We start from the raw sequence: 7,370 nt of genomic DNA on the forward strand, positions 1-7,370 counted from the left end.
AGCTGGTTAAATCATCTGCAGCTGGTTTAATGATCTGCAGCTGGTTCAATGATCTGCAGCTGGTTCAATGATCTGCAGCTGGATAATCTGCAGCTGGTTCAATCATCTGCAGCTGGTTCAATCATCTGCAGCTGGTTAAATCATCTGCAGCTGGTTAAATGATCTGCAGCTGGTTTAATGATCTGCAGCTGGTTCAATCATCTGCAACTGGCTCAATCATCTGCAGCTGGATCATCATCTGCAGCTGGTTCAATGATCTGCAGCTGGTTAAATCATCTGTAGATGGATAATCTGCAGCTGGTTAAATCGTCTGTAGATGGATAATCTGCAGCTGGTTCAATCATCTGCAGCTGGTTAAATCGTCTGTAGATGGATAATCTGCAGCTGGTTCAATCATCTGCAGCTGGCTCAATCATCTGCAGCTGGATCATCATCTGCAGCTGGTTCAATGATCTGCAGCTGGTTCATCAGCTTCAGCAGCTTTCCATGCTGACTGAGTCTAAATCAGGTCGGATTCTGAGCGGAGTTTGCTTCAGGTGGCGACAGGTGTTCCTGCTGTTCGCTCTGCATGGTTTTCTGCTTTTACCTACAGCTGTTCTGTATAGAAGCCTGTTTCCGACAAATGAAAATAAAGAAATGCCAAATACTCATAATTGTTAGATTCCAAGTCATAATTTGGACGTTCAAAGTTTTAATGAGATACAAATTCATAATTATAAGATACAAAGTCATTATTTCAACGTTCAAAGTCATAATTTCGACTTTCAAAGTCAAAACTTTGACTTGGTATTTCATAATTATGACTTTCAAAGGGACTTTGAAAGTCATAATTATGAAATAACAAGTCACTTTGAAAATCAAAATTATGACTTACAGAATTTGAAAGTCCAATATCTCATAATTCTGACTTTCTATTTGGTAATTTTTTTTAACTTTCTTATGGCAGAGACAGGCTTCCATAGTTCCGAATGTATGGCGAGAATATCGTTTTGATGTTACGCAAGATATGGTTTCAGAGATGGAACTTTATAAAACGTTTTCTTTTCTTTTTTTTTTACTTTTACATTTTTGAAAGGAAGTTTTTTTTTTTTATTTGCCTTAAAAAAACTTTGCTGCAGCTTCTATCAATTAAAGGTGTAAAATAGTGAGTATAACAGGGACAGGGGTGTAATGTAGCTTTACCCATTCTCAGTCAATAGTTTTGATTTATTTCAACTTTGATTATTTGAAATCCTTAGCAGACTGGGTTTTTATGAATTGCATTCTATTTTGGATCCTGCTTCAACAGAAATGCTAACGTTGACACAGCAGAATCATGGCTTTTGGTCAGCACACAGATCAAACAGAAGTGTAGAAGGATCTGAAAATTATGCAATTCCTGAAACTTAGTCTGCCAAGAGATTGAAATAAATTTAAAGAAATCTGAAAAACTGTAAAACTGTCATTCCTAAGATCTTTTTCCTAATTTTTCCAACTTTTATCCCTTTAGTTATGTACAAAAAAACTTACTTACTTTTTTGGTGTTTTTTGCAGTGGCATATCTGACCTTAAATTTTTTTTTTTTTGTACATGATTAAAGGGATACATGCCCCTCGAGGTAGTTTAAAGTCTATTTCTGACGTCTTGCGCATGTGTATTTACTATGGGTATTCTGATCTAACAGAACTATGGTCTCTCTAACCCATGCAAACCCAAAGTTGGTCCTTGAGGGTGGCTGTCCTGCTGGTTCTAGAGGTTTCCCTGCTTCAGCGCAGCTGTTTTTCATTGACAGCTGATTATTTGGGTTTTGCTGAACTGCAATTATCAGAATCAGCTGTGCGAAAGCAGGGAAACCTCTAAGACCTGCAGGACAGCGGCCCTCAAGGACAGACTTTGGGGATGGCTGCTTTAACCTTTTCTCTTCTCTCAGATACTCTGCTGCTGGAAAAAACCAGCCTGACCAAGAGGCTCCTGAGCCACTCTGCCAGGTAAATGCTGAGCTCTGACTCGTTCAATCAGTGTGCAGCTAATCCATTGTCTGAGTATGATAAGGGCGTGTTTGTTTTCTTCATCCAGACCTCCTGAGGGCCCAAACAGTTTGTCTTTGCAGATACAGAGCAGCTCCCTTAAGGAAAAGATGGGAGAGGTGAGATAAAGTGGACCAAACAGGAAACACTGTCTTCATCTATCTAACATCAGCTAAACCACATATCCAACCCAGTGTCAGGCATAACGGCTCATTGACCTGATGATTTGGGCTTATGAGGACAGCTTTCAGTCTTTGATTCGACAAAGAACTCCTTGGTTTGCTGAATTATTTCAGACACAAATGTGATGCAGTTTGCTTTCTGTTCTGACTGAGGTTCCTTCTCTGGGCTTCACGTAGAAACGTCTGAAGGTGTCGTTTCCTGATATAAACACCATGTTTTGATTTATCTGCTGCAGCAGAACAACCTGCAAGAGGAAATGAGAGAAACGCTCTACTCTAACTCTTCATTCAGATCCCAGAAAGGGGCTGCAGAAGTTGATCGCTGTTTCTGTGTCGTTGCAGCTCGCCTATAAGGTAGTGGAGCTGCAGCAGCAGGTTAAGATTAAAGATGATGTCCTCGAGGAGCAACGGAGTCGGTGAGTCTCCCGCCTGAACCTACCAGCTCACCTGAACGAGTTCGCATGACCCAAACCACCACAACGATGGCTTTAAGCCTCTGCTCCTTTTTAAACAGCTAAGAACCAACAGGGGGCTGAAAACTCTTCCCTGATTAACTGTGTTTTTTTTTTTTTTTCTAAAGCATATCTAAACGACAATCCTAATAATCTTAAAGTTTTTCAATAGATTGTAGTTTTATTTTACCCCCTCAATGGTGTTTTATCTGTGCATTTTTTCCCGTGACTTTCCCTTATACTTAATTATCCTCAATGATGAAGGCCGCTTCTCATCCTCCTCTCTGCTGTCAGACTGCAGGAGGAAGAGGATCGGCTGAAAGGAGCATACGATGCACTGCTGGAGCGTCAGAGGGAGGCGGAGTCAAAAATCAGGAAGGAGAAGGAGAAAGAGGAGGGAATGCTGGAGGACATGATGCACCTTAAGAAACAAGCCGCCGCCCGCATGAACCACCGCAACGAACGGCGCTCCAGGTGAGTTAAGTGGAAAAAAACGCACTCGCTCCTCCACGGCTAAGGTAATGAAAGAAAGGGGTGAAAAGATGGTCAGATGTTCGACTCACTTTAGGTTTTTGATGTTTGTTTCCACCAGAGCTCGACAGGCAACGGTGCAGAAGGAGCTGCGGACGGTCGCCAGGTCAAAGGTCACCGTCGACAGGTGAGCCGTTCCTCTGTGCTCTTAGTCAGAAATCTGCCAAAATGGCGAAGGATCCGCTCTGTGCTTGAATCACCTTTTGTTGGTTTGAGGATGGAACCAGCCTGAGAAAGCGCAGTAGCAGCCATTTACAATTTCCCCACTTTCCTTGATGGGCCCTTGACTGGTCCCCTACAATTCCTTTTTAGAAATGAACCTCAATCTTTGTACTAAAATATTCTTTCTGTCATGATTTGTGGACATTAAGATCTAAAGAGAAGCGTCACCTCCTGGTCAGACCCTGCATTTCAGTGAAAGGGTGGAGTTGGAGTGAAAAAAAAAAAATGGTTGGAAGTTGGAGGGGATTTTGCTGCCATTCGGCTGGCGTTTGACTGGGAATGGCCGTTTTGAATGGCTGCTACTGTAAACTGCCTGTGATTGGCTCATATCAGGAAATCCTGCCTCTTGACTCAGTACTGTCCTCTGGAGGTGCTCGATGCCTTATGGTGGTATCAAATTAATAGCAAGTAAATACAGGGCAAGTATCACAGATGTTTTTTTGTTTTTTTTACTATTTAAGCTATATATATCATTAAACTTCTGACCTTTTTAAATCTTTTTCATGTTTTTTTTTGTTTATTTGGACCAAGTTTAGAATAGAAAAGAAAATCCTTTTATTGTCCCACAATGGGGAAATTCTGGTGTTACAGCAGCAAAAAGATGATAGAAAAAGTGGTTTCACAAATGTGTTTAAAGGAAAAGTTCGGTCATATTTAGAAGTCAGACTCCTGAAAGGAAGAAACCTCTGGCAGAACCAGGCTCAGTGTGAGCAGCCATCTGCTGAGGCCGACTGGGGTTCAAGGAGACAGAAGCAGACATACAGAAATAAGCAGAGATGCAAAAGGAACTTGTCAACTAGCTCCACAGGCGGCCCGGTCCAGGAAACAGCCAGCCAGGCAGACAATCTCCGAGCCAGCTCCCATGTCAGAGGATGAAAAGAGCACATCCAGTTAGTCACAGTCAGAGAAACAGGACTACACTGAAAAATGGGCAGAGCTCAAACCATCTAGTGGTTCTCCAGTGGTTACCATTCACACAAGTTGACATGAGGAGTAGAAACGGACCCTCAAGCCAGTAGCAATCTGAACTTCATCTCTTTTTAATCCGTTCCCAACTGACCATCCATTTATTGTAATCTCTGGCCTTCTATTTTAATTTAAGCTGGAAAATATGAATGTTTCGATCAGATGCGTTATGCTATTTCTTTTATTTCCTGTATTTGTGCTGTTATGAGAGACATTCTCATTTCTTTATTATATTTGGTTCAAACTTTTAGTTTTTAATGACCCAAAAAACAAATGATTGAATCACTGCAAACTTTACCCAGCTGTCACGTCTGTCCCTCTCGCTGGTTTTGTAAAAATGGTTTGATCCCAAATCCTTACATGTGATTGGCTACGATGACGCCATGTTCTCAGTCAAAGCAAAGTGCCGCTGTGAGCAGGATGTAGCCACGGGTGACCAGACAAATTCGGGTATAATTGAGCTGAATCTGCACTGAAAAAACATTTAAAATGCACCTTGAGAGTAGATAATGTGCGTGTTTCATATGATTATTAGTCTGTTCGCCATTTTAGTAGAATCCTGACTTCAGCGCTTCGTCCTGTTCTGCACTTAGCAGAGAACCAGACTCTGAGCTTTAAGGCGATAAATTCACCTCAGAACTTTGTCTTCCAGTTCATCCAGTGCTCCCACTTCCAGATCCACATCTCCGAAGAACAAAGACAAGGACGAGTCCACTGGGAGAAGTCAAACTCGACTCTTCAGGTTATTGATCCTCAGACTCCATTACTGACAGTTTAAGTTTTCTCTGAACAAAATGTGAAAGAAAAAGTTTAGGGCTTTTATTCTGCTGAGTATCATATAAAAAGATTGTCAAAGTATGTTTGGTTCAGCACTCTGGTCCTCAGTGCAGCTCTCCTGGGTTTGGAGATGGAGGTGAAGACTCTCAGTAGAGCTCACCAGGTCCGAATCACTTTGAAAAAAAGCCCACTGGTTCAAAAAGGAAAAATGGATCGATTGTTTGCCTTGAAAATCTGTTTATAGCATCAAATATTTGGAGAGTTGTATTTACTTCCCCAAAAAACTGTTTGAAAAAAAATGCCAGAACAGAATCTCTCCTGCTTTAAAGCCAAGGTTTTTTTCATGCATGATTTCCTGCGACTCGTTTCAAAGCTACATAGCAGAACCAAACCTCTGGTACCGTCCCAATATGGACACTGTAACCCTGTGTTTCAGGTCGGCATCAGCCACGTCTCCAAGGTCCTTCTTCTCCTCATCAAAGTTCTCCATCAGGGAGATGTTTGAGTGAGTTCCTGGGTGCCGTCCGGTTCTTTGGCTGGGTCTGGGTTTGGTTCATGGTTTCTCTCTGATAGAAGGTGTTTGACTTCAACAGGAAGAAGAGGGGGCATTCGATCCACAGCCTGGAGGAGGACCTTCTGTATCCTGTTGGAATCTGTCTATCAGCCCGAGTTCCGACCCGACCGCTGCAAGTGCTGGTAACTCTCCAAACCATATAAACGTCTGATCACAGCTAACCTGCTGGACTGAGTCCTAAAAGTCTATTCCTGCTCAGACTAATCTCGCTTTTAAATCATAACTCCTCTGGTTCTTGGAAGCAGACCTGCTTTTTTGTTTTTTTTGTTTTACCATCTTTCTAAAGTTGGACAGAACAAAAAAAAAAATCTCCCTGGCTCCTAAAGTGATAATCACCATCTCCTGGCCTTTTTCAGAAGCATTTATCAACCCCTGGAACCCCTTGAATTCACCATGAACTCTGCATTCAGGGGGAAACAATACGGCAAAAATGGTACAAAGCCATTGCTTTGGGACTTTTTTTATGGTAAAAGTAATAAACCATAAACTATTTCTGAATAGACTGTATCCAGTTTGTTTGTATCTCTTTTTAATCATTGCCATTTAAAAAGGAAACGAACAAACCAAAAGAGCAGAAAACATAAACGGATTATCAGTGATCTTTGTCTCCATCTGGTGGTCAAACTGAGAACTGCAGGGGCAGTGTTCTCTGGTCTCTGATCAGAATAAACAGCCTCTGTGTTCCTGCTCCTTACAAAGAGCTTGTCTGTACCCAGCATGCCCCTCTTCCATCCCTCCACATTCACATGCTCACTAATGGGCGTTGCCGTAGTAACGGCTGCTTCTGTTTCTCCTCAGGAGGCCCATGAGCAAGGCATCAACACGGTACGGTTCAGCTTTAGCTCGGACCTGCTGGCCACAGGCGGGACGGACCGGGTCATCAAGCTCTGGGACGTCCGAGCAGGTAAAACCAGTTCCGGTCAGCCAACACAGCCCTCATGTCTGTTTCCTATGGTTGGTTGTGACCTCACTGATGATGTCACCAGGCTGGTTGAGCCACAGAGGCACTCTGGACGGCAGCACAGAGGGGATCACATGCGTGGAGTTCGACCCTACGGTGAGTGTGGGAACTATGGCAGACCGTTTTGACATTTATTAGCTTGACTGAATCTAGATGTCTCAAACCTAGAATTGGATTTCTGGATATCTAGAATTTTATATTCAATTTTGATATCTGAAATACTAATTTTGACTAGCAGTAACTATTATAGAGATCTGAAATTGGAGTTCATCCTCGACAGAATTCATTTTTAGATGAAAAAATGTTATTTTAGATATCTGGAATTAAAAGCCAAATACACATGAATGGGAAACACAACATCATTTGTAAGTAAGAATTACATTTTAGCTATATGAAAGGTTTATTTTAGAAATCTGAAAAGTTCATTTTGACAGGGTAGAAATGCATTTGAGACACTTGGATTACATATTCAGTCAAGCTAATAAATGTAAAAAGGGCCACTTAAAATTTGTATTTGTATATTTTCGAGGTATTTGAAAGTTTTTTCTTACTAGTACAATTATATATTGTTCATCCTGAAATTTAATTTTTGCTGCCAAATAATTGAGTTTAGGTTATCTACAGTGTTGGGAAAGTTCTCTTTCTACGTGAACTAGTTCAAAGTTCAGTTCACACATTTTAAAATGAACTAGTTCAGTT

The 7,370-nt window shown here is 41.5% G+C and overlaps 1 pseudogene; it reads left to right on the top strand.

The window, feature by feature from the left end:
• LOC107096344 overlaps window positions 1-7,370 on the top strand; it is a 20,135-nt pseudogene that overhangs the window by 2,616 nt on the left and 10,149 nt on the right.

The sequence above is a fragment of the Cyprinodon variegatus genome, unplaced genomic scaffold (genome assembly GCF_000732505.1).
Source record: "Cyprinodon variegatus isolate N-32 unplaced genomic scaffold, C_variegatus-1.0 Scaffold617, whole genome shotgun sequence".
In the NCBI taxonomy this organism is placed as follows: domain Eukaryota; kingdom Metazoa; phylum Chordata; class Actinopteri; order Cyprinodontiformes; family Cyprinodontidae; genus Cyprinodon; species Cyprinodon variegatus.